General features: G+C 39.2%; 1 protein-coding gene across 3 annotated transcripts in view; it reads right to left on the minus strand.

The window, feature by feature from the left end:
• THRB (thyroid hormone receptor beta) overlaps positions 1–27,675 on the minus strand; it is a 393,487-nt gene that overhangs the window by 212,549 nt on the left and 153,263 nt on the right. For all 3 annotated transcript variants that reach the window (XM_039254596.1, XM_039254595.1, XM_039254594.1), the window contains exon 3: positions 16,400–16,471. The gene's annotated coding sequence lies outside the window, so the exon portion shown is untranslated. The remainder of the gene's footprint in view (positions 1–16,399; positions 16,472–27,675) is intronic.

Consider the following 27,675-nt stretch of genomic DNA (forward strand, 5'->3'; position numbering starts at 1 on the left):
TAGGAGGATTAGGAGGAACTTGACGGAGGACCAAGGGGGAGAAGAAGGGCGGAAATGGTGGGGGAAAGGGAGAGAGGCAAACCATGAGAGACTCTTGAATGCTGACAAAAACTGAGGACTGATGGATGTGGGGGGGAGGGGGGGATGGGCATGAAGGAGGGCACTTTGGGGATGAGCACTGAGTATTATGTAGAAACTAATTTGACAATAAACTATTTGTAAAAAAAAAAAAAAAAACAAAACAAAAAATAAAACAAGGTTGAAAAACTGAAAAAAAAAAAAAAAAAAAGGAAATAGATGCCCCAGGAAAGTGCACTTTCTCTTTAATATGAAACAGGGCTTTAAACCCCAAACCCAAGCTGCTCCTGACCACGCAACATGGGGACCTGTAGAATGCCCATTAGTCCTTCAGCATTCCTCAGCTAGAGGGTTACAGCATTTGGGGCTACTTGTCGGAATATTTTGGATATTGAGTTGTGCAAGATATAATATTAAAATAATTTCAGGGGGCTCCTGGGTGGCTCAGTGGGTTAAGAGTCTGACGGGCTCAGGTCATGATCACACAGCTCATGAATTCAAGCCCTGTGTTGAACTCTGTGCTGACAGCTCAGAGCCTGGAGCCTGCTTCACATTCTGTGTCTCCCTCTCTCTCTCTGCCCCTCTCCCACTTGTGCTCTGTCTCTTAAAAATAAACATTGAAACATAAATAAAATAAATTTCACCTGTTCTTTGATTTTTTAATGTCATTGCCAGAAATTTTTTAATTACCTACATGACTTGCCTTTGTGGCTCACATGACATTTTCAGTGGACAATACTGGGTTACAGTATAAGGGAAGGAAAAACAAAATAGATCTCAGAAGTCCATGAGAAATGACAACTATGAATAGCACATGAATAATATATTCATATTTCATATATATTTCATAATATATTTCACACGTTCATAAAGCATATTAAGCAAGACACTAGAGATAAATTTGGAGAAAAAAGTAAACTTTTGTAAAATGCTGATTTACAGAGAAATAATGATATATAATGAAATATTATATCAATATATAATGAAATATAATATAAATCTTAATCCTTTAGCCAGAAAAAGAAACCAGTATTAGAAGTTGAACACGTTTTCTCTTTTTAAATTAAAACCATAGTTTCCATAGGTTCAAACAGGATTTTTAAGCTCCTGGGAAAAGGAGGTGTGTTAAGTGTCATTTTTTTTTTTTTTTTGGTTGTTGTTAATCTAATCTACATGCATCAAATCATGAAGAGTTTATTGTATTATTTGCCTTGGGCCAGGTCCAGCTTCCACCTCTGTCTTATGACCCTTCCTGGAGGTAATTAGAGTGTAGAAAGTCTTTTAGAGCAACTGCTGAAGCTCCTTTCTTTGCCAAGAGCTTCAGGAAGGCAGTTTTGGACTTTAGGTCGTCAGATCTTGGGGGCATCAGAACCTCTCTTCAGGTTTTCTTTTTTTTTTATTTAATTTTTTTATATATTTTTATTTATTTCTAGGAGAGAGAGAGAGAGAGAGACAGTGTGAGCAGGGAAGGGTCAGAGAGAGAGGGAGACACAGACTCTGAAATAGGCTCCAGGCTCTGAGCTGGCAGTCAGCACAGAATCCGATGCAGGGCTCGAACCCACGAACCGCGAGATCATGGCCTAAGCGAAAGTCGTACGCTTAACCGACTAAGCCACCCAGGCGCCCCTCTTCAGGTTTTCTTTTTGATCTGAAAGCTAATTGCTTCAGGTTGCAGCTGTCCACGTGCAAAGAAATATTACTGTGATTTTTCCCCCTTCTGTTATTATCAAGGTTTTGACTCATCTAGAACATTCTACCGAAAGACCTGTATTTCTTGTTGTAGGACTGTGATGTGCTGAACAGTATCTGGGCATAATCTCATGTTCATCTTATTACACAGTCCTTCATATAATCTGTTACCGAAGAGGTCGGAGCTGTTCGCTCCACCTCATCTTCCTAATATCCTAGCACATGTGGCAATGCGAACACCGTCTGGGTGCTGATTAATGGGTCATTCTCCGTTGGCAGAGATATGCAACTCAAAGGGGAGTTTAGCCATAAGTGCGTTTTGGGAGCACAGCATTCATGGCCACTCATCTCCCCTTCGCTCCACTTCCTGTTTCCCCCCCACCCCAAAACTTTAAAAAGGAGTCCTCCTGCTGTCCAAGATTTTCATAAAATCATGCCATTCATTTTGCTGAGTGCTAAGAGGCCTACAGATAAAGTTACCAACATGTTTTCTTCAACAAGTTGACTTGTTCCAACAAACCCAGGCCCCAGGCAACCGCAGTTCGTAAGCATATTTTTTTGGATCCTGCATTTCTACCCTTTACAATGGTAACTGCTTCTCTGGCCAAGACAGGAGCATTTAATGGCTTTGTGTTGTTTTCAAATATTCTTAGGGTAGCAATGCAACAATCATACAATGCAGCAAGCCATTTGGAGTGCAAGGGTCCTGAACATGGACTTAGCTTTCTCCCATTTTACTGTGTATAGGTAAATCTAGGCATCTTGTTAAAATGTGCAGATTCTGATTTGCTACAGCTAGAGAGAGCTCTGAGATTCTACCTTTCTTTTTTTGTTTCTTTTCTTTTTTTAAATGTCTACTTATTTTTGAAAGCGATAGGGAGAGAGGGAGGGGCAGAGAGAGAGGGAGACAGAGGATCTGAAGCGGACTCTGTGCTAACAGCAGACAGCCCGGTGTGGGGCTCGAACTCATGAACCTTGAGATCACGGCCTGAGCCAAAGTCGGACACTCAACTGACTGAGCCACCCAGGCGCCCCTGAGATCCTGGATTTTTCACAAGCTCCCAGGCGGTGCCAATGCCATTGACCATGAAGCACGCTTTGAGTAGAAAAGAGATCTCTAGGAAATCTTCCATCTATAGGATTCTAGAACTCTATGTGACCAGAAATCAATAGCTGACGAAACCAGGGGCAGATTCTCCTTAGAACCTCTGCTAGAATACTCCAGAAGTCATAATTCCAGTTACAGAACTTTATCTCGATAGGAAGATTTAGAAATTAAGTCTGACAGTCTATCACCAAGTCATTTTAGAATCTTGAGTGGATCAAAGCTACTACCTATTCTTTCAAATAAATACGTATTCATCTACTTTGTTCCTAGAATATCTGTACAAAGAAGCCCCTTTCCACCCCAGCTGGATCTCTGATCATGCTGGATGCAAAACATCTAAGTTTATTCAGTAACTAGTTACATAAAGCAGCTATCTTGAATCGTTATGCAAAGAGGGATTTTGCTAAATAAATATTTGCTACTCAATTTATCTGTTCTGTAAACACAAATGCTACAACGTAGGTTTGCTTAAAGTGGAATGTATCTCTCTCATTCCATATCTGATAAGAATGGGAAAAAAAAACTATTTCTACTCATAGCAAACACAAAAACTCACAGATGCTTCCATCACATCAATTGTAAGTATGTATACCAACATATATTTGATGCTGATATTAAATTCCTTTGTGTAGGTAAATTCTAAAAAAAAAAAAAAAAAGATGAAGTAGACCAAGTGGAAGTGAAATTGAAACTTACATATGATCTTTTTGATGTATGATTTTTTTTTTTTTTTTGCCTCTCTTGAGTCTAGGCAGATGACCTTTTCCCCATATTAACTGAGTGCTATGCACACACAATATGGCAAATTCTGTGCCAGGTGCTGGCAGGTGATGGGAAGGCGGTAGGGGGTGAGAACATAAATAATTCCCGTCTCTATCCCAGCCGGCTCAACTGAGTAGGGGAAGATAGGCACCTGACTAAGTATTTACAACATAATATGCCTATAATAGCTGAAGCTAACAATTATATAGCTCTTTTATCTGTCAAACACTCACTGTTCTAAGCATTTTACATATATTAATTCATTTAATCTTCATAGCAATCCTATGAGGTATTATCTCCATTTTATGGCTGAGAAAACAGGCAACGGCAAGTTAAATGACTTCCTTAGAGTCACCCAGAAATATGTGGCAAAACTAGGATCTGAACCTGGGAAATCTAGCTCTGGACCCACTTTGCTACTTGAAGTGTGGTCTGTTGACCAGCATCATGGGCCTTACCCACAAGCTTTGTGAGGAATATGGAATCTCAGACCCTGCCCTAGATCTCTTCATCCAGAATCAGCATTTTAACAAGATTTCTTGGAGAGTGTGTAATTATTAAATCTTGAGATGCATTACCCTAACTAATCTGTAGTCATATGCAGCCTCTGATAAGAGACCAACCACTCCCTCCACCTTCCACCTTGGCCTGAATGGCTGATTCTGAGAGATTTCTACAATCCCCCAGCTACCTCCGACACCATTCCTCTGGGCACCTGGCCTGCCTCAGTTTCTCCCCATGTTGACCTGAGTCAAAAGTAGGTTCTTTCTACAACAGACCTAGTAGCTTCTTCACGGAGGATCTGAGGAGTCACAGAGAGGAGTCACTTCACTAACCTTAAAGCTTTCTGTCATCTCTCTCTCCCGAGCCCCCTCCCCATGTCCCTCTGCTCTCTGGAGTCATGGCCCAAACCTCCCCTTGTCTCCAGCAAAACAGTTCTATTTCCATCCAGATCCTTTGGAAATTTATCATTCTACCTCCAAACACAGTGGTCAAGGCATTTCCCCAAATAAACAGTTTCCTTCCTTAGACGAATTCTGTTGCTAGTTGTTACTAGGTATCATTTGCCCATTTTCTCAGTTACTTCCGTTATAACTTCTTTATAAACTCTATTTTTTTTCATTTATTTTTTAATGTTTATTCAACCTTGAGAGACAGAGACAAACAGAGTGTGAGTGGGGGAGGGGCAGAGAGAGAGGGAGACACAGAATTTGAAGCAGGCTCCAGGCTCTGAGCTGTCAAACAGAGCCCGACGTGGGGCTTGAACTCACAGACCATGAGTTCATGACCTAAGCCAAAGTCAGATGCTTAATGGACTGAGCCACTCAGGAGCCCCTATAACTCTTATCTTATTATAAAATACAATACACATACAGAAAACTGCATACATACTAAATTTTACTTTCAACTTCTACTCTCTTTAAATTTTCATGGAAAAAACTGCTGCTCTCCATTAACAATGTATTAAATAAAAGTATGAAGCATATAATTTAGTAAAATGGCCATAATTAGGAGCCCACAGGTCCAAGACACAAATGAATTGAGGCCACGCTTCAAACAGAAGCCCAAGTCTGTATATCCTGCTGGTTGCCAACCGGGATACATTGGATTGTCTATCTCTTAATCCCAGTTACCAGAAAATGAGGCAGGTAAATACTGTTAGAATAAACATATTCCAATGCTGTGTCTACTTTGCTGAAAACTATATATTGTGTTATTTTTTATTAAATGGGAAATGTAAAATACATATGATAATATTTTGGATTAAGTGGGAGCATCTAGAGAAGGTGAATAAAATGGATGATTGCAGCATTGAGTCATGGTCCATTTCTTCAGACTGTGGATTAAGTTCCTGCTTCCTACGTCTGTCTGTCTACCTTTGATCCTCCTTCAGGAAGTAAGAATAAGCAACAAAAAGAGAAAGAAGCCAAATATACAGTTTAGGAGATGAACTCTGTTATTTATTAATTACCTCCCCAAAAGGTTTGGTGAAAGAAAAAGGTTACACTCATTAGTGTTTTTTTAAATTTATTTATTTGAGAGAAAGAGAGAGTGAGCAAGAGTAGGGGAGGGACAGAGAGAACAGGAGAAAGAGAGAGAGAGAGAGAGAGAAAGAGAGAGAGAGTCCCAAGCAGGCTCTGCACTGTCAATGAACCGTTGAGAGCATGACCTGAGCGGAAGTGAAGATTCAGAGGCTTAACTGACTGAGTCAGCCAGGCGCCCCAGGATATACTCATCACTAAATGGTGATCTCCAGATGACGTGAGAGTAGCAGTTCCCTCTCATACATTGGTAACTAATTGCTGTCATGATGCCTGACATATCAGACGCTTCCTCTCAAAAGAAGAAAACAGCACTGAAAGAGGTGATTGGGCCATCCTCAATTCATTTGCAAATGGTTTTAAAAGAGCAGAAAGCAAGCTTATTGCTGCCTTATGATGATCAGTCTAAATAGAACTATCTGTGCTAGATCTTCCTCATGGATTAATGTCAACTTCAAAGCTATGTGAGTGTATCAAATATTTCAAGTAGAAATAAAACCCTGTTTAGATATGTATTACTCCACAATACAGCAAGTGTCCAGTCATGAAATCGCCCATGGCCTACAACAACAGCAACAATGAAAACACAGAAGAAAGCAAGTGCTGGATGTTGGAAAAAGGTTTTAGGACTAGTGGCCTCTCTCTTCCTTTCTCTTCTATAAAAGTCAAATCCTGCTTATTCGTTTAGGCCTGATTAAAACTCTCATCCCTGTAAATAAATTGTAAATTTCATAGGTCACGGCAACCACCATCACCTCCTTCTCTTCTTAATATCTGGATCATAGAATCTGCCCCATTTATTCCTCCAAAAACATAAATAATAATGAATAATGAAGATTAGTGTTTACCCCTGCCTGCATATGTATCTTGACTTCCCAGTTAATGTTACGTTTCTTTGGGGAAGTGTAATTGGCTCTACTTTTTGTGACTCCCACTGGCCTAGCATGGTGCTTTGCATAGAGAAAAGCTTAATAAATATTTGACAACATTTTGCCCAAGGGTGCTGCTAACTAGCTATTCCATCTATTATTAACAGAAAGCACAATCCAAAACCAGAAATTATTGTGCATTGGTATGATTTCACATTTCAGGAAAAAGCTGTCTAATCAGTGTGGCCTTCTTAAATGGTTGCCTATGAGGATCTTCGTGAAATGAGTCAAAACAACACAGAAAACAACAGTTGCAAAAAACTGGTATTTAAAATAAACTAGGTAATTTGTCCATTTTGTGAAAGAGATGAACATTGTTTGATAAGCTATTTTCTTTATCCAAGTTAAGACTAAAGGAAGTCCTTCCCCTTTTCCGACCTCTGATGAATGTACTTAGGAATTAAGAAATTTGAGTTTTCCTTCCAGTTCAACCAGATACTTGCTATAAAACTTTTGGCAGATCCAATGGCAAGGTTTTAAAACATTCATAGGTAAATAATGGAACATTCTAGGTTCCAGTGAACTATTCTAAGTACTAGTCAGACCCTCATGTATGAATTTAGAAGAGGATTAAAATTTTTTTTTAACATTTATTCATTTCCGAGAGACCGAGCATGAGCATGAGCAAGGGAGGGGCAGAGAGAGAGGGAGACACAGAATCCGAAGCAGGCTCCAGACTCTGAGCTGTCAGCACAGAGCCCAACGCGGGGCTCGAACTCATGGACCACAAGATCGTGACCTGAGCCCAAGTTAGATGTTTAGCTGACAGAGCCACCCAGGTGCCCATAGAATAGGATTTTCAAAAAGTAGGCTCTAAACTAATGCCAGAGGGATGAAGCAGTTTAAAAAATGATTTGAAATTGACAGTTCTGGGGCAAAATACCCAGTTAGAGTCTCATCTCACCCTGTAAACTCCAGTGAATCCTAGATAGTAAGGAAATTTTAAGAATCCAAGAAAATGGAACAAAATACATAAGTGATCTTTACATGGGGGAAATCTTTATGTCTGAAAATAATGGAAGAGATTGCAAAGGAAAGACTAATAAATTTATGTGAATTAATATTTGAAACTCGAGGACAATAGATACAGATATAAAAGCAATTACTACTCATTAAACAGGTATTTTTTAAGCATCTACTGTGTGTCAGGTATTACTGTAGATGTTTGAGAGATTATGTGTGTATATACAAACAAAACAGACAAAGGTCTGGATTTCTTTGCTGTCAAGTTACCTACACTGTAATGGATAGAGACTGACAATTAGAAAAATAAGTGAATTATAGTGTATGTGAAAAGGTGGAAAGTGTTACGGGAAACAGTAGAGCCAGGAGTGGGGGCGGGGGTCAGAAGTGCCCAAGACTGTGCTTGTTGGGTGCTTGAAGTATTAAATATGGTGGTCAGAGTAGAGCTCAAGAGTGATAAGATTCAAAGAAACATTTGCAGGAGGTGACACAGTAAGCCCAGTAGGTGCCTTGAGGAATACTTGGGGGTATTCTAGGCAGCGGGAGGAGTTATCTATTGCTAGAGCAGAGACAAATGAGATATTGGAAATACATAATTGCAGCACATGAGATTGGCCAAGGATAAAATCCTTAGTAGAGAAAAAGAGTTCTTAAAAATCAGCTTAGAAAAAAATCAATATCTTGTAGGAAACAGGCAAATGACATGAATATGTAAGATAATCCTCAACAAAAAGTGAAATATTTCCAACTTGACAAGTAATCAGTAAACATTAAAGCCACTTCATTAGTAGGATATCCAGTTTGTGCAGATGAAATAATGCTGGTGAAGAGGTGACGAGATAGATTCTCTTGTACAATGCTAATGGAAGCATGGAATGATACAACCTTTTGTAAAATAATCTGGTTATATTTATCGACAACCTTTATCCTAGAAATATCTCTTATATAAATGATCAGACATTAGGACAAAATTGATGTATATTTACTGCAGCATTGTTTACGATGACATATAAGTAATTAACAACTAGATACCAAACTTAAGCTTCTAGTCCCGAATCTATCTATGAGCATTCGATGCCTCCATATAAATGTTTCATAAACACTTCCAACTTCAACTGCCCCAATTAAACTCACCTTCTGCAGCCCCTACCCTAGCTCCCAAATCTCCTCCTCCTCTTGTCTTAGTTCCATGAATGCTTCCAACATACTTCCTGTGTGTTAAGACACAAACCCAGGAGTCATGATATTCCCATGTTTTGTCAAGTCTGCTTTTGTACTATTTCTTGAACCCATCTCACCCTCTCCATTCTCTGAAGAACTGGCTCAGCTCTCATCGTTTACACCTGGGCTAATTAACAGCTGCTTACATAGCCCATAGTGGCCAAGCTCCCTTCCATTCCATCTGTCACATCCTTGCCAGAGGACTCTTTCTAAAAATAATAAACTAGATCAAATCACTACTTGGTTTGCTTTTTTAACAATGGCTCCCTACTGCTGGCAGATTAAAATCCAAACACCTTAGACAGACTTCCATGACCTGATCATCAGCTCTCTTGCCCTGTCAGCTTGAATTCTTCACTCCATCCACAACAATCAACTTACAAATTGCATATCATGCCCTTGTGTCTTTTTACATGCTTTCCTCTGCCTGTCCCCCACTACTCTTACTGATTCCCAGACAACTTCTCCTCACTTTTTCAGACTCAGCTGACGTCGCTGCTTTCTGTTTTGATCAGTCTAAGTTAGCGTATCTCAAAGTAAAGTGCGCATCAGAATCATCAGGAGAGATTGTTAAAGTTCCCTGGGTTCTACCTTCGGTGTTCCTGATTTGGTAGGTCTAGGGCAGGGCCTGAATATTTGAATTTTAAAAAGTTTCCAGGTGGGGCGCCTGGGTGGCTTAGTCGGTTAAGCGTCCGACTTTCGCTTGGGTCATGATCTCGCGGTTCGTGGGTTCGAGCCCCGCGTCGGGCTCTGTGCTGACTGCCAGCTCAGAGCCTGGAGCCTGTTTCAGAGTCTGTGACTCCCTCTCTCTCTGACCCTCCCCTGCTCATGCTGTCTCTCTCTCTCTCTCTCCTAGAAATAAATAAAAACATTTAAAAAATTTTAAAAAAATAGTTTCCAGGTGATATAGATGCTGTGGTGCAGAGTCTCGAGAATTCTTCATCAAGGCAATTAGAATTTGGTTGGTCCTTTTTTCATTCATTAAGCAAGTGTTTGCTATGTGAGTATGTGTCTATTCTGCATTTGGTCTAGGCAAAGTATTTGGCATAGAGGTACAAAGACAGTCTCTCCCATCTTTCTACTGAAGGTAGGACTGACCTATACAATTGTGCAGGTTGGACATTGTGTAGATGGTGCTCACTGGAGTGTTCTAGCTCAGCCAGGGGTAACAGTCCTAGAAGCCTGAGAAACAAACCAGTGGTTTGCACAATAGTGTAAAGTACACCATGGTACAAATATGCACAATGTTCTTTGAGGCATGAGCAGAGCCTTCAAACTCAGATACAAATTGGCGGCAGGGAGACAGGCAAGGCCCTAGAGGATGTGAGACCCCTGTTGAGTCTGGAAAGGTGAAGAGGAGTTATTTGGGGAAAAGAATAGAGGAGGACAAGGAGAAGAAGTAGCATATGCAAAGACAGACACAGAAGGATAATATGTGATTGTAAGTAGATCGTTAGAATGGAGTAAAGAGTATCACGGGCTTCAATCACTTTGCCTATATGAAAGGCATTTGCTTAATTAAATTTTTTTAAAATTATGAAATACTGCATACATCAAAATGTATATAGGGGCGCCTGGGTGGCTTAGTCGGTTAAGCATCCAACTTTCGCTTAGGTCATGATCTCGCGGTTCATGGGTTCGAGCCCTGCGTCGGGCTCTGTGCTGACTGCCAGCTCAGAGCCTGGAGCCTGTTTCAGTCTGTGACTCCCTCTCTCTCTGACCCTCCCCTGCTCACGCTGTCTCTCTCTCTCTCCTAGAAATAAATAAAAAACATTAAAAAAAAGAGAGAGAGAAATATATATATAAAACAATTATTATGGACACCATGTACTCACCATTCAGATTTGCTCTATCTCTCTCTTTTTAAGAAAGGAAACATAACACTAATGACCTATGTCCCTTTCTTTCATAGGTGGTGTAAATTTTTCCCATGTGTGTTTTTATCCTTTTACTACATAACTGTCTAGGTATTTGCTTTTTAACTTTATTTTTATATTTTTAAAAAGATTTATGTATTTAATGAAGTCATCTCTGTACCCAACCTGGGGCTTGAATTCAGGGCCCTGAGATCAACAGTTGTATGCACCACTTATGGGCCCAGCCAGGTACCCCGGCATTTACTTTTTAATGAGAGACATTTCCCAGGATGTTACAGCAGAAATGACAACTTTGGCCTCACAGCCTTCCTGAGAAGACACCTAGAGTAGTAGGCAGCCAGCGCCCCACCAAACCTGCCCCTTTCCAACATTTGGTGGGGAAAAAAACAGGGTGCGTGCTAGCTTTATAAAATGCAGTCGGAGGGGGTTAAAATCAGAAAATCAAGTTATGGCCATTCAATGGGAGCTAATTCAAAAAGCTAAATGAAAAATTATTTTTGTTTTGTAGCCAAAGATGTCAAACATGCAGGATCAAGAAAAGCGTACCAAGAAACTTGGTCATTTTTGCCCAGCCCTGTGGATTACATACACAGGGGATGTGTGCGTTTGCTGGTGTACGATGAACCATGCATGCAAGGAGTTCCCAAACCACTACGCCAGGAGGCTCTGGCTCCAACCAACAGGCACCACAGATGTATTTAATATTTTGCCATCTACAAAATGGCAAGACATTACCTGCTATGATCTGGTTTAACAAAAGTGATGTGAAGATGACCTGGAGGTTAAATTCTTTCTCATTTGGGAGCTCGTAATGAAAAGTCTATGAAAATACAGTTACCCAAGTTAGATTCTATTCATCCTAAAATTAAGCAAAGAAGGAAATGGCTGGGGATGGGGGGAGGCAGGAGAGAAGAAAGAAGAGAAGAAAGAGAAACTAGTTTTCTTCCCCATCCTGACTTTCCTATTTTCTCTAGCTTGGCTTCTTATGGTAATTTCTGAGTTGTCTTCACAGCGTTACAGTGCCTTCTTCACTCATTCCTTTTAAAATCTATTACACAGTCACTTTTAATTTTTCCTTTTTTCTTTTTTTTAGGGATGCCAAAATTTGAAGATCACTGCTATTGGTGTTATAGAGCCCTAGAAAAGTTTTCTTTTGTATTGTGTGTATGCATGTGCATATTGTGTTTATTGATGTACGTGTGCAGGTAGTCTTTATTCATTGCCACTAGAATGCCTCCAAAATGCCAGGCAATTTTCCGTAGAGACAAATACCACATAGCTTTTTTCTTTATCCAGATCTAGGTCACTGTTATTCGTATGTATATTCATATGAGTATACACACACATATAATGCATGTATACACACACTCCCCCCTCACATGTATGTGTGTGTGTGTGTGTGTGTGTGTGTGTGTGTGTTTGCTGAAACATAGTTTTGAACTACACAGCTAATCAATGAATACATTCTCCTTGGCCAATTCATTCTTCACTATTCTATCACATCCATCTTTCCTCTCCTGTCCCTGATGTATCCTCACTAATAACTGAAGTCCTCAAAGCTACTTTTTATCGCTCCCCCTTTTATCTATCATGTAGTTGGCTACAAGATCATTCCTCTAAAGAACCACTCTGATCATTCCTCTCTGAAAAGCTTTTGCCTAACTGTAACTAGGCCTGCGAGGTGCCTTCATGATACTCTTTTACAACCAAATCCCATTTTACTTCTGGATAGCAAAGTACCCAATTGCACTTTCCAGCTTCTTTTACAACTAGGGATTGGTAGGTGAGATTGTAGGTAAAAATCATGGGGTGGGAATTCTGGGGAGGCCTCATAAAGAGGAAAAACCTCACTGGTAATGGATGCCTTTCACTTCCCTCTTCCCATCTTTCCTGCTGCCTGGAATTTATATGTGAGGGCTGAAGCTCCAGGGGCCATCTTGAACTAAGAGGTAACTTTCAGGATAGAGTCCTGTGCTAAGAATAGAAATAGAAAAAGATAGAAGGTGCCTAAGTCCCTGATGATTATGGAACTGCCCCCTGCTTCTATGGAGAGAAAAATAAGCTTTTGTGTGCTTGTCACTGTTATTTATAATTTTCTTTTGTGGGCAGGTCCCCAATGGTGGCTTATTCTCTCCACAAATGTTACTATTTCTCCAACACAGCCAATGCAGTATTTTGATTAGTTTTGATCCATTGCTTCTCTTCTTAAGACAGGAGCTTACAGGTAGAAAGACTCAAGTTCAAGCCCAGCCCTGCCACTGTGACAATGATATCTTTGGACATTGCCTCTGTTCATTTGACCTTCAATTTTCTTTTCTGGAAACCAATAATAATAATAATAATAATAATAATAATAATAATGTCTATTGAAGTATTTATTACTTTTCTTTAATCCTGTTTTTCAGTTACTATCCCAATGGCACCAATAGGAAAAATAATTGAGGGAAGGAAAAGGGGATAAAACTCAAATCAGGATATTTCTCCAGTTTTTTATGGCCCTTATAAGCAGCTGTGTGGTTAAAAATTCAGATTGTTGATTTTTAGAAGTCAATGGGAAAAAATAGGTTGGATGTATATAGTTTCTATTTATTTATTTTGAGAGAGAGAGAGGTGCAGAGAGAGAGAGGGAGAGGGAGAATCCCAAGTAGACTCTGCACTGTCAGCATGGAGCCTGATGTGGGATTTGAAGTCATGAACCTGTGAGATCATGACCTAAGCCAAAATCAACACTCAGAAGCTCCAGGAGAATCACTTTCCCCCAGTCGCTGGAATGGAGAAAACATATAATTTCTTTCTTGTACTTTCCATTTGGACAAATTGACTCTTAATGATGTGAAGAAACAGTTCCTTTCAAATGGGCATAAAATTGCAAAAAACACACATTTTGCCCCAACTTGTAGACTGGGTAATTTCATTTCTGCTCTTACACACATTAAACTAAATTGGCTAAATAAAAATCCTGCTCAACTAAATTTGATTCAATTCAGAAATTAGTGTATATGTGCAAAGCATGGAATGTGTGGGCTAAAATGTGTTCTGGCTATTTAAAATGTTATTTTTCATGGATGGTTCATTTTTGCCATAGCTTCATTAGCGAACTAAATTTTTGTTAATGTGGATCAATCTTTTGGGTTAAATAAGCCTTTGCTTTTTTTTTTTTTTCCTAGGAAAATGCTCAAGTAGTAGAGAGTTTTGTCTGCATCACCTCAAAGGCTAGAACATTTGAGCATCTTCACATCCTTCCTGCTCTGGCCCCATGTGACCCACTCTTACCAGTGGCTAACACTGCCACCATTTCCTTTCCTAAAACATTTTCCTTGCCCCTTCCAGCTCAGTGTTCTGGAAGGCTCTAAAATGCAGAGTTGGCTGCTGGGTCCCATCTGGCCTGGCCTATGTCCTTAGCTGCATTTCAACCTAAATGATTACCTTTCATGATACTGTGGGACTTCTAAAACACACAAGTGGAAAAGTTTAAGTAGGGTTGGCTCAAAGTATTTCAGGGAAGAGAAAGTGTATTTTCAAGGGTCAAAGTGCCAATTGCAAAGGTATAGGTACAAGGCCAGTCATTTGACAGCACCTGACATGCACCCAAAGCAGAAAGACTGAACCAGGAGTAGCCTATTGTCTAGATGGCACTTGAGGCCTGAATTCCAATCTGTCATCGGAAGTTCCACTCACCTAAGTTATAGGAAAGGAATCTTGCATTTTACAGGTCACAAAAAAGCATTGAGATGAGGGAGCAAAGGATTAAAAGATGAGGAAGGATTTCTGAAGCATTATCAATACTACATGTATAGTACATGTCAAATTGTCCATGTCAAAGTAATGCATGAATCAAATACCATACTCAAGATTTCCATTCCCAGACTGCTTACATATCACTTTTTAGCCACATTATAACCCAGAAGACCCCAAAAAGTATTTTGTGGTTCTATTGTTTATTCTTTGAGATTTTTCCCCTGGTTTTGATGATTATTGAACAAACAAAGTGCTGGAAGAACAGCAGGGTCTCCTATATTCTGAAATTCTGCATCATGACCTTAGACCCCACATAATATGTAGTCCACATAGCTTTAAGGAAGTTCACTAGTATTTTCAGTACTTAAGGAAGTTCATCAGTATTTGTATTTATTAAATACTGAATTCATTGATTTTTTTTGCCTCATTTTCCCTCTTTGTTCTTATTTTTTAACGGTGGTAAAATTTATATATGGTAAAAAAGCACAGATGAATTTTTGATAAATGCTGTGTAGCCTGCACTTCTATAAAGATCTATATTTCTATCACCCCAAAAAACTCCCTTAGGCCCCTTCCCAGTCAATCCCCTCTTCTCCTCAGGGTAACCACTATTTCGATTGCTATCACCTACATTAGTTTTTTCTTTTCTAGAACTGTATAAAAATGGATTAATACAGTGTGTACTCCTTAGTGTCTTAGTGTCTAATGCCTCATGTCTTAAGCGTGTTATAAAAATCACCTTTTCATGTTCTTATCTGTAAGTGGAAGGGATCGCCTTGCAAGAACGGTGTGCAAGGATCCTGAGGAGTTAGAGGTATCCCGGCAGGGGTGAGGGGAGCAGAGAAGTCAGGTGAGTGAAGAGGAGGCTGAAGAGTAGCGTTTGCAACAACCCTCTCCCCTTCAGAAGAACAGCTGTACTTTTCCATGTCTTACAAATTGGGGTTCCCTGGGAGATTTCATCTGGGAAAAGGATTCTTTGTAAAAAATATATACATTAGTGAACCACAGGTCCAGGTGATCCTTACTGACACATTTCCCTTGAACATTCTATAAATCGCAAATAGTGCTTTCTGATACGAAAGCTTTGACGGGCTCCCTTGAGGGAGGGCTGGGAGACAGAGGCAGCCAGACTGGGGGCCCCCAGGGAGGGCGGGGGCACTGAGCACGGTAATAGTAGTAGTGGTTACCATCAGATAGCGCCACCCCCACTGAGGCGCCTAGACAATAAGCCAGAGGCCCCGGGGCAAGGGGAGGCACAAAGACAGCATTCAAAAGACCTGACTCTCACAGCCTGTGAGCGTTTCTAGAGACTCCACCGGACCTTGGCCCAGCCGGAATGTCACCTGACAGCCAGAAAGCCATTTTTCACGGTTAGCTTTTAAACTGCTAAAAATAATAAACACAGAAAGGAAAGTGTGGACACAGCCTTCACTGCAGAGGCAAACTGAAACTGTTGTTATAATAAAGTAAACAAACTGGGTTCCAAATGATAACCTCACCTTCCAAACAGGCTGCTTGGCATGACCAAACATCTGGGGACCAGAAGGAGACTTCAGAGGCCCTGCCCAGGAAACAAGGCGATGTGCACTGTGCAGGTGGCGAAACCTATCCCACATGTTCTAACCCAAGGCTTAGTGCCTCCTGACACCTTTTTTAGCACTCCAGGAAATGCCAGTCGGAGAGGGCTGCTGGAGCTTCCTTGAGCACAATTTCTCCACCTAACAAATGAAACATGGCTCCTCTCTCTCATGATCCGATTATTACTCCTTTTCATCCTAAATTAATTCTTGCAGGCTTCCTTTTCTCCATGCTGCTTTCCCAGCCCATTTAATGTTTTCTACTTCTCCCAGATACATACAGAGGTCAAAACCATGTTAAATAGCAACAGCAGCAATGCCACCAATAAGAAGGTAATTCCCCTAGTGCTGAAGGTGACAATTAATCATAACGATCACGAGTCTGCCAACAGCCAAGTCAAGCCTGACATCTGACCTTCTGATCCATTAAATCACGTGCAGAACTTGGCATCCACGCTGGCCGGCCAATGGGAGGAAAACCACAGATCTGGAAAACAAGGAAATACAAGAAGGTAAATAGAAGTGTTTTGTTTTTCTTTTTCTTTCTTCTTTTTTTTTTTTTTTAAAGTTCCCCCAACATTTGCTTAATCTGCAACTGCTCTTCTTTCTATGTTTAAATAGGGTCTGGTTTCAGAGTTGTCTCTGATTTTGAATAAATGCAAATGGACTGAGATACAATCTCATTCCAAAAGGGGGATGGTTTTTCAGAGAAAGGAACTCCAGCACAGAAGTTTAGTAATGCATTATAGGCACGGGACAATGTTTGTGCATCCCAAAGACCTACTTTGCTGTGGCCAGGGTTCAGGAGTTTGCGACTGCCAGCCTGGGAAGATGGCTGAGGGGCAAACGTGAATCTCAAGCAGTTCAGAAATTCTGTGCTAAGGGAGGTATGGTTGGTCTCAGAGGATAGTTCCCAGGACAGATTGGAACAAACAGAAGCTCCAGCCATGCCCTGTGGCGAAAGGACAGGTTATTCATCAGGGATCAGTACTTGAACTGGGAACTATGGCGCTGTCTAGATTGTGTTAGGTGTGATTATTCCGGGGACACTTCCCACAGGTATAAACAGATGAAAGAGATGGCCAAACAGACTGTGGCATCTACTTGTGCAGCAGATGACGGCTTCCAGTGTTTGTCTGCACCGCAAGAGAGAAGTTGCTTTTCAGGTCACTGTGGCCCCACAATTTTTGTTGTTTTGGGGAGCTTAGAACTCAGGAAAACAGAGAATAGTAGAACAAATGTCAGGGTTCCCACTGCCTACAATGGACAAAAGGATAATTTTTGGACAAATGGATACATTCCCACTGCCTAGATGGACAAATGGATAAATTTTGTCATATCTGCTTTTTTAGAAAATTAAAAAATAGAGGGGCACCTGGGCTCAGTTGGTTAAGTGTCTGACTTTGGCTCAGGTCATGATCTCATGGTTTGTGGGTCTGAGCCCTATATCGGGCTCTGTGATGACATCTAAGAGCCTAGAGCCTGTTTCGGATACTGTGTCTTCCTCTCTCTCTGGCCCTCCCCTGTTTGCACTCTGTCTCTTTCTCTCTCTCAAAACTAAATAAACATTAAAAAAAAATACAGAGCATAGATGTAATCTTGCCAACCCCACTCTAAGGCCACATGAATTTGTATTTTCCTAGTCCACCTTTTTTTTTTATATTTACATACAATATGTGTATTCAGGACAATGAGCAGTGTTTGTGCATCATAGATGATATGAATCTCTGCATGTGTATCTATCATTCCACATTTTTGACTCAACATTGTATATGTGTGAACTTAACCATTTTGATCTGTAACATTCCCTGTAGCTGCCACATTGGATGTGTATATGCTCACTCATTGTCTTTTCACCCGACATCCAACATTTATGGCACCATAAAAGCACTCATTATATCATTAAAATGATTGTTGGGTGTGTGTGGGTGTGCATATGCCTGCGTGTATACATGCATTTTCTGTGATGGATTCAGAGCTCTTCAAGATGCTAGTGTGTCTTGTTTTAGCAGGAAGGAGCTCCTCTACACCATGGCTCCATGCAGAAGGGACACTCAATGTGATCAAAGGCAAAACATACATGTTAAAAATTTATTTGCTTATGGTTAATTTCTCTCCCTTTTAAAACAACAACGGAAGACAATGGGTTATATTTTGGAAGACTCTGGGGTTGTATTTATCTATTTTCATCAGTCTCTGTCCACTGTTCTCGCCATAGACTTTAAATCCCAAGCCATCACTATCACCTCATTGTTTGCTAGAAAATCAGAAAATCTGATAGTATGAGGCTGAAGACCAGGAATATCTTTAAGAAGCGTATTCTAAAAGAATTCTCAAAGAATAAACTGACAAGGCCAGGAAGAAGCCAGTGTTTGTAACTGTTGTGGCTTTATGGGGAATCTGAGCAAATAGACACCACTACCCTTGACACTGATATTTAAAAACAAACAGTGCCTCTCTATGAAAATAAAATATTGGACTTCATTTGTTTTTTGAGGGTATAATTCTGATTTAGATTTTAAAGAATATATGTGAACCTGATTCAGTGAAAACAACCCAAAATTTCCCACATAATGATTCATCATAGTAAGCATTTTATACATAATCTTTATTAAGCACATTTGGTGGGCTGGGTTGGGCTAATCTTTTACATAATTTCACTTAGTTTAATCCTCCCAATGATCATAGGATTCTTAATAACCTCATTTTTCTGATGAGGAAAGGGGAGACACAGAAAGGTTTACAATTTTTGCCCAAAGTCAAGCAGTGAAGAAGTAGTTAGCCAGGAATCTCGTAGTAAGATGTCATGGACCTCAGTCCGAATTACCAAGAACAGGCCCAGGTTTTAAGATGAAATTGCAGAAAAGAACATTGAAAACAGTGTGCTTGTGGTGGCTTCCAAATTTTGCTATAATACAAACAGACAGTATCTCTTTAATGGTATGCCTCAAACCAAGAACAAACCAAATTAGAGTACCCCAAGGAGACAAATTCAAAGTGATTTCTTAGTGATGAAGGAAATTTAAAGTAGCAAGGTCAAGCCCTAGACCTTTCCAACTTAAACACAACCACTTTTAATTCTTCTTCTCTTTAGAAAACTGGGGGCCATGACTTTGCTCATGGCTCAAAGAAGCCTGCCTGGTTTGTTTACATAAGATTCAAAGCAAAAATGAGACTTGCTCTCTGGGACAACTTTAGCCTAGAAAGTGTGTTCTTTATACATTTTTAATTAGGGCACAGATAGATTAACACTGTGGTTATTTTGTATTTTCAAAAGAATCTGTTTTATAACAGATTCATATTTATATTTGGAATGTATTTATTTCTAGGCATGAAACAGTTCATTTTGTTGAGCCATCTGACCTGAAGTGAGGTTGGCACGATTTCCCGTGACTGCCCCAATTAATGCAAATTGAAGGTTAAAGATAAATAATGTTCTTTAACTTGGTTTATTAATATGTTATTTATAAATGGTTCTTTTTTTTCAGTAGCTATGTAGAAATGAACTGTACAGAACAAATAAGCAAATACACAATGCGTATTTTATTGCAAAGTTTTTATTTTAAAAGGGTTAATATGGCAAAAAAATTAATGTCTCTCCATCTGTCTGTCAATCTATCTCTTTAGTCTCGGAACTCTCATCAAATCTTATGAAGTCTGAAATAAACTATATTGCATTATGGGCCAGATGCTTCACCCCGCCATATTCCTGCCCTTCTGTCGTGTAACTTTGCCCTAAGGAAGCTGTTATCTACCTTCCTGTCCCCTTTGAGTCTGCCTTTGGTCATGTGACTTGCTCTGGCCAGTGGAATGTTAGCAGGCAAGCTTCCCATGGAAGTTTGAAAACATTCTCATGTTTCTGTGTTTTCTCTTGCTCCTCGGCGATTGCAATGAGCAGATGCCCCAGCTAGCCTGTCATGGTTGAGAACATGGAATGAACTTGATTCACGTCAGTCCCTGCCAAGGCTCTGCTAGATCAGCCTAGATGAGTCAAGCTGCGGAAGTACGAGCGCCCAGGCAAGATGAGCGGAACCATGCAGCTGACCCAGAGCTGCCACACATGCAGGGGCGGACCCAGCTGGAAGCTGAAGAACCACCCAGCCAACGCAGACTCACAAACTTGTAAATGCCAACAGTTTCTAACCATTGAATTTTGAAGTAACCCCATTCAACCCTAGTGTGTACTAGGTAACTGATGTAGGTCATTTGCCTGCTTCAATCAAAAAAGCCCAAGATGCCCACACAGAACATGGTTTAAAGTTAAGTAATAAAATTCAGCAAATATCCACCAAATGCCAGCTGTATCAGTCAAGGTTCAACCTGGAAAGTATAAGTTGGTCTAGGTATTTAAACAGAAGGACTACAGTGTAAGAAATTCATTATGCAGGTGAAGGAAAAGACGTAAAGAGAAATGGGAGAATGAGGCATCCAGGGGCTGAAGGATTGCAGGAAATCCAGGAGTTAAATGGAGTGTTAATACTGGAACACAGAGATGAAGGTCACTCAGCAAAAGTTCAAAGGGCCTCTCTAGATGGAACTGAAGCCCTAGAGGAGGAACACAGCCTTTGTCTAAGAGACTGTCTGAGGCAGAGTGTGTGGGGAAGAAATACCCTGGCTTCTCTCTTCCTTCAGTCTTCCATTCTCCCTCCAGGGCTTTCCAGGGTTGAATCCAAATGGAGGCCAACTGACTCAGGGACCTGGGCAGCACAACCAGGGGGCAGCCCGTCAGTAATACAAGGGAGGGATTTGGGAGCAAAGGGGTAAATACATCTCCATTATGTGCAAGACACTACACAAGGTGTTACTCAGGGCTGAAGGCAATCCACAAAAATACGGAGAATCCAAAAGACTGGACTTGAAAGTTAGAAATGGCCTAAACAGGTAAAAGTGAGGGAGAGGATGTTAAGGTAGGAGCAGCTGTGGAAGCGAAGTGCAAGAAGTATTGGGGGAAATAGCAGGCATTCTGGTTTGGCTTAGAAGGTTGTGTATTTGGGAGGAAGGGGCAGGGATAGGGAGGGGGTGATGGGACTACAAATTTGAGAGACTGAAAGAGCCTGGATTCCAATCCAGCAGATGGGACTTCTGTTCTCAAGGCAGCAGGAAATAAGATGGTTCTGAGCAGAGAGTGACATGATCCAAACTGTGTGTTAGGAACATTATTCTGATAGAGATTTGAGGGACAGAGGTTGGAGGGAGACCACTAGACCAGGCGCTGTTACGTAGGTGTAGACCTCAGGGAATTCCTAACCCTCCTGAACAAATTGGCAGAAGTTTGTTCAGTTTTCTGAGGGATGGTATGTAGATTTCACATGGCTTTCAGTGGAGCCCATGACCCCTGACCGTATCAAAAATTATAAGTGCCTGTAACAGGGACGAGATGGAGAAAATTCCTGTAATAAAGATCTTTTAATGAAGATAGAAAATGAGACAGTGGCAGTAGTAATGTAAGGAGTAAACAGACAAACATTGATGAGGCACTGTCTATGCAAATAATCTAGATGAATATAAACAGAAATAAAATGAAAATGAGAGATGATAAAAGGTTTAACTCTGGGCTGTATCTGTCTGCTATTCCTTCCCCTCCTCTTATAAAACAGAGAAAAACAGTCCATGCCCCCAAGATACCACCCATGTTCATTACAGATATGTAACCTTTCCTTATTGCTGAGCCCAAACACCATCTCCAAATCTTTCTCAAATAGCACCCTAGGCAGCCACTGCTTTGTTCTAGAGCAACTGTTTTGATTTATTGTATCAAATGTTATATGGCTTCAGAAGGATGAAGTACCAATGAATGGATATATTTGGCAGAATGTATTATACACTGATATGATCTGTGTACACATACAACATGTATATTTCCCACACCTGGGAAACGCACGTATATACAATGAGGCCACTAGCTAGATCTCATTTAAGTTCATGAGTCTACTTAGTGTTAACTGAAAGCAATGAACACAGATTTAAATAAAACTGAATTGGGAGGAAAAAAGTACTTTGATACATGAAAACTTACTTTATTATGAAATTATCATCATAAAGTTTTGAATTAGCACAAGCCATTACAGTCAACTACTAGTAACTTCATTGGTAAATTCCTAACTCCAATCACAGGCAAGTAGGTATAGAGAATTACCATGAGCCACTCTCTTGTCCACGTCTGGTGACCTTTGGCTTGGTATTTGAATGGCACTAGGTGGTTTTCTCACCCTGGAGTGTTTTCTAGCTGACAGTTGAAAAGAGGTATCATTATCAGGATTGATTTCTATATAGGACCATAATAGAGAATATTCAAATAAGCCAAACTTTTTCTACTTGGAGATTTATTTTATTTTATTTTATTTTATATTTTTTTATTTCTTGAATACACTGTAAGGGAGCAGCAGGCAGGACAGCAAGGGAGAAACTGTCCTTTTTCTACTGGGAATTTTGATCAGCAAGAAGATAATTACTGTCCATATCAACATGAAGATTTTCTCTGCTAACCTCAACCCCACAAACCCCAAAGTTTTATCTGTCCAATTCCAACCAACTTTTGGAAATTTATCTATATACAAAAATACTCCATCGGGGCACTTGGATGCTTCAGTTGGTTAAGCGTCTGACTTCAGCTCAGGTCATGATCTCACAGTTCATGAGTTGGAGCCCCACTTTGGGCTCTGTGCAGACAGCTCAAAGCCTGGAGCCTGCTTCAGATTCTGTGTCTCCCCCTGCCCCCCCACTCTGCCCCTGCCTTGCTTATGATCTCTCTCTCTCTCTCTGTCTCAAAAATGAATAAACATTTAAAAAATTTTTTTTAAAAAGATACTTTGAGAAAAAAAATCTCTAAATGTAAAAATTCCTGGCAGTAATCATTTGACCATGACCCACAATAAAAAGAATGTTTTAATCTGGAATACATGTACATAAATAGATGATAGATAGATAGATAATTTAACTAAAAGAAAAGTCCTACAAAATAATCTTACTATTCCATTCAACTCTTATTCTATTCTATTTTATATAGTATTTCATTAAAGAAAAGTTAGTTGACTTGCTAAATTGATTTCATTACTCTCTAATAGGGCACAACTCACAGTTTGAAAAGCACTACTGTAGCAAAATGACTAAAGTGCTCTAACTTTATTCAGTCATGTAAACATATTCACAAAAGACCAACCCTGAGCAACTGCAGGGGAAAAGAATCTCTTGGCTCTCTCCCTAGTCTCCTGGATGAAGCCAAGGTTTGCTGGGCCAACTTTTGTACCTCGTGGTTGACAATGACTGCAAACTGAAAGGCAGAGATCAAATCCTCACTCTCCTCAACACATCTCTTCCGCTGGGTAAATTATACTGTGCAAGTATCAAGCTATTCAATTTTGCTGTCATTTACTGTTCTTTTTCCAACAGCAATGGAAACACAGGATCGGCTTACTGTTGTCTCTCTTTGGTAGAATTAGATTATTCTCCCTCCTGCCCTCTTAAACAAAGATGGCATTCATCACTCCTAGAACCACCCCCGGAGGATCTCCAAACAAAGCATGGTAGGGAAACCACTACCCATGAAGGAGCAATAGCAGAATCTGGGCATTGAGGTTGTCAGTCCGGATTATATACCAGAACGAACTTTGTAGCGATTCTTTTGACTGAGTGAACACAACTGTAATTGGAGCAACATAATTAACAGTAATAACAAAGAAAGAAACAGCAAAAGGCTATACATCTCCGAATCCAGTGGTGTCTACTAAAAGAAAGCTATTTATTAAAAAAATTAAAATTTTCATTTTCTCTTTCTTTGAGAAAAAAAATACTACAAAATCATCATATCAGAGATCCTTTGGAGGCTTTCTTGCCCATACTCTGGTATTGGAATATTTTTTCTTACATGTGACTTCTTTGACATTCATTCATCTTGAAATTCATCTGCTTACTGTGTACCCACCCCCACCCCCCCTTACCCATTCAACTAGTAAAATATTGGTGAGTGCGTGCCTTAGGTGTTTTAGGTTCTTTTATTCAGCATTTGTACTTCTCAGACTTTATCTTAAATAAATGAGTATGGCAATATACAAAGCTATAGTGACAAAGATGTTCATGTGGGGTTATCTATGATGGCAAAAGGCTCAAAGGATACAATTAATTGTCAGAAGTTGTAAACTTTGGGTGGTTGGAGTATTGGTGATTTAAATTTTACTCTGTATGCCTAACTATATTTTCCAAATTTTCCAAACTACAAATAAAATAAAAGGTTGAAAATAGTATACTTGTGCTTAATAGTGAGACACTGGTGAATCTCCAGGTAGAAGATCTTCACCAAGCCAAAGAATGCACATGTATGATCATGCCCTTAGAAATCCATTTACAGAGCTCTAGTGCCTAGTTCCTCAATGGTAAAATGGGAATAATAATGCCAAATTCATAAGGTTGTGATGAAGAGTAAAATCAATAAATTAAGTACTAAAATACGTAATGTACTTAGAGCAGTACCTGGCACATATAAGCACATATAAGGGTTAGCTGGTATTGTTGTTCTTGTACTGGTGCAAGAAACTGGAAGTTAGGTTTTTTTAGTTCCATGTTGGATCTAATGCAAAGGCCCAGGAAAAGATGGGTTTGTTCCAAATGCCTGCAAAGTTATGCTCTGCATTTGGATAATCAAAATGGGGCTTAAAGAAACTTTTGGCGGTAATGGATATGTTAATTACATTGATTGTGGTGATGTTTTATCAGTGCATACATATGTCAAAATCTACCAAATTGTGTATTTTAAATACACTGGGTTTATATCAATCAGACCCCAATAAAGCTGTTTAAAAATGAAGATGAAATAGAGACTTTTTCACATAAGCAATCCTAAGAGAATTTTCCACCAGCAGGCCAATACTAAATATTTATATTATAGTGTATCATATCATATCATATCATATTATATCATATCAGGCAGAAGGAAAAAATCCAGAGAAGAGCTTGGAAACACAAGAAGGAATGATGAGCAATAAAAATAGTAAATATGCAGCAAATATAAATGAATATTAACTTTTTAAACAATAATTGCAATCTCTTATAGTTTAAAAATGTATGTAAAACTGAACTATAAGCCATATAACACAAAAACTAGGAGGGATAAATAGAATTAAAATGGTCTAAGTCTGTTACATGTTCTGGAAAGTGGTCAGTCACAATTTATATTATGCTCTAATAAAATAATATAATTTGTAATTTCTAGTATAAGCACTAAAAAAGAGAGTAAAAGAATCTATGACTAGCAAGCCAATTGAGACAAAATATTTCATTAATTCAAAAAGGAATAAAGGAGGGACACCTGGGTGGCTTAGTTGGTTAAGCGTCCGACTTGGGCTCAGGTCATGATCTCACGGTTCGTGGGTTCGAGCCCCAAGTCGGGCTCTTTGCTGACCGCTAGCTCAGAGCCTAGAGCCTGCTTCAGATTCTGTGTCTCCCTCTCTCTCTGAACCTCCCCTGCTCATGCTGTCTCTCTCTCTCTCTCAGAAATAAAACAAACAAACAAACAAAAAAAGGGAACAAAGGAGAGGTAAAGAAACACTAAACAGCCGGGGCAAATAAAAAAATCAAGTACCTACTATCATAGGTTATAACCCAAATATATCAGTACTTGCATGAAATGCAAATAGACTAAACACTTCAAGTAATATACATGTACTAAGTTAAAAAAAATGCTGCTTAAGTCAGACACACTTTGAATCTAAGGACACAAAATTTGAATGAGAAAGAGGATTGGAAAAATACATATAAATTATATTAATATCAGACATAGTAAATGTAATGATAAGAGATATTGCTAGAGACAAAAAGGAGTATTTCATAATGATAAAAAATAAATACATAGAAAGATAAAACTTCTAAAATCTGAACGCACCTGACAACAAAGTCTCTAATATATATAAAGCTGCTGAGAGAAATAAGTCAGGCAGAGAAGGAGAGATACCATATGTTTTCACTTACAAGTGGAACAGAAGAAACTTAACAGAGGACTATGGGGGAGAAGAAGGGGAAAAATAGTTGGGGAGAGGGAGGGAGGGAGGCGAACCATGAGAGACTCTTGAATATTGAGAATAAATTGAGGGCTGATGGGGGTGGGGGAGAGGGGAAGGGGGGTGATGGGCATGGAGGAGGGCACTTGTGGGGATGAGCACTGGGTGTTACATGGAAACCAACTTGACAATAAACTATGAAAGGAAAAAAATATATATGTAAAGAAAAAAAATATATATAAAGCCAACATTGCTAGAACTAAAACAAAGTAAGCAAAATCCACAATCAGAGAGGGAGATTTCAACGTACCTCTCTCAGAATTGGTCAAACATTTTTTTTAAAAAATGAGTTAGGATATAGAGCTGGATAATGTGATTAATAAGTTTGGCTTAATCTATTTAGAACAGTGTGGCCAACAACTACAGAATACACATTAAACTATTACCAAAATTTACCATGTTCTGGGCAACAAACAAGTCTGGAAAAATTTCATAGATAAAAAATCTTATAGAATACATTATCTAACTGCAGAGGAACTAAGTTAGAAATTAATAATAAAACAATAACAAAAAATCACAAGTGTTTGAAATTAAGCACTATACTTCTAATTACCCCACAGGTTAAAGTAAAGCACAATGAAAATCAGGCAATATTATAAACTGAAATATGAAGAAAACATATGACATATCAAAATTGTGTAAGCTGCAGTTAAAAATGTCCTTGGAGGGAAACTTATATACTTAAATTTAAATGCACCTATTAGGAAAAAAAGAAAGCCTGAAAACTAATGACTCATGTATCTACCTCATAAGGCATAAAAATAATACCAAATTAAAATTAGAAAAGTAGAAGGAAAAAATAATAATTAGAAATTAATGATGTGGAAAACACATATGTAATAGGGAAAATAACTCAAGCCAAAATTTCTCCTTGGGAAATACTAATAAAATCCATAAGCTTTTTAGCCAGGTTAACCAAGAAAAAGAAGAGGAGGCAAAAAATTGCAAATACGGCATTAAAAGGGAAATCACTACAGATTCTACAGACCTTAAAAAGATTAGAAGATACATGAACACTTTATGGCAATATTTGAAAATGTTGATGAAATGGATAAGCCGCTAATAAACTATTTATCCAAAGAGGAAAATAATAATGCAAATGTGAATAATCTTACATCCTTTAAGAAACCACTTTTGTACTCAAAAATTTCCTCACAAAATATTCTCCAGGACTGAACTGCTTTATTGGTAAATTTTACCACACACTTAAGGGAATACCACACCAATCTTACATGGTTCATCCATAATACAGAAAAAGAGGATTATATCTCAATTCATTATATGAAGCTCATTTTATGAGATCAGCTTAGCCTTGATCCCATAACTGACAAGAATGTTACAAGAAAGAACTTTACAAATTAATATCCCATATAAACTTAGGAGAAAAACACTAAAAAAATGTTAACACACTGAATCCTGAGATGTTGTTTAGGTGATACCACATTATGAACAAGAGGACTTTATTCTAGAAATAGAATGTTGGTTTAATATTGGAAAATCAGTCAATGTAAAGCATCCTATTAACAGAAAAATGGAAAAAAGCATATAATTATCTCAATGGATGCAGAAAAAAGCATTTGCTATCATTCAAATCTATTCATGACAAAACACTCTCAGCAAACTAGGACTGGAAGAAAATTTT

The sequence above is a fragment of the Hyaena hyaena genome, unplaced genomic scaffold (genome assembly GCF_003009895.1).
Source record: "Hyaena hyaena isolate Hyena2069 unplaced genomic scaffold, ASM300989v1 scaffold_494, whole genome shotgun sequence".
In the NCBI taxonomy this organism is placed as follows: Eukaryota; Metazoa; Chordata; class Mammalia; order Carnivora; family Hyaenidae; genus Hyaena; species Hyaena hyaena.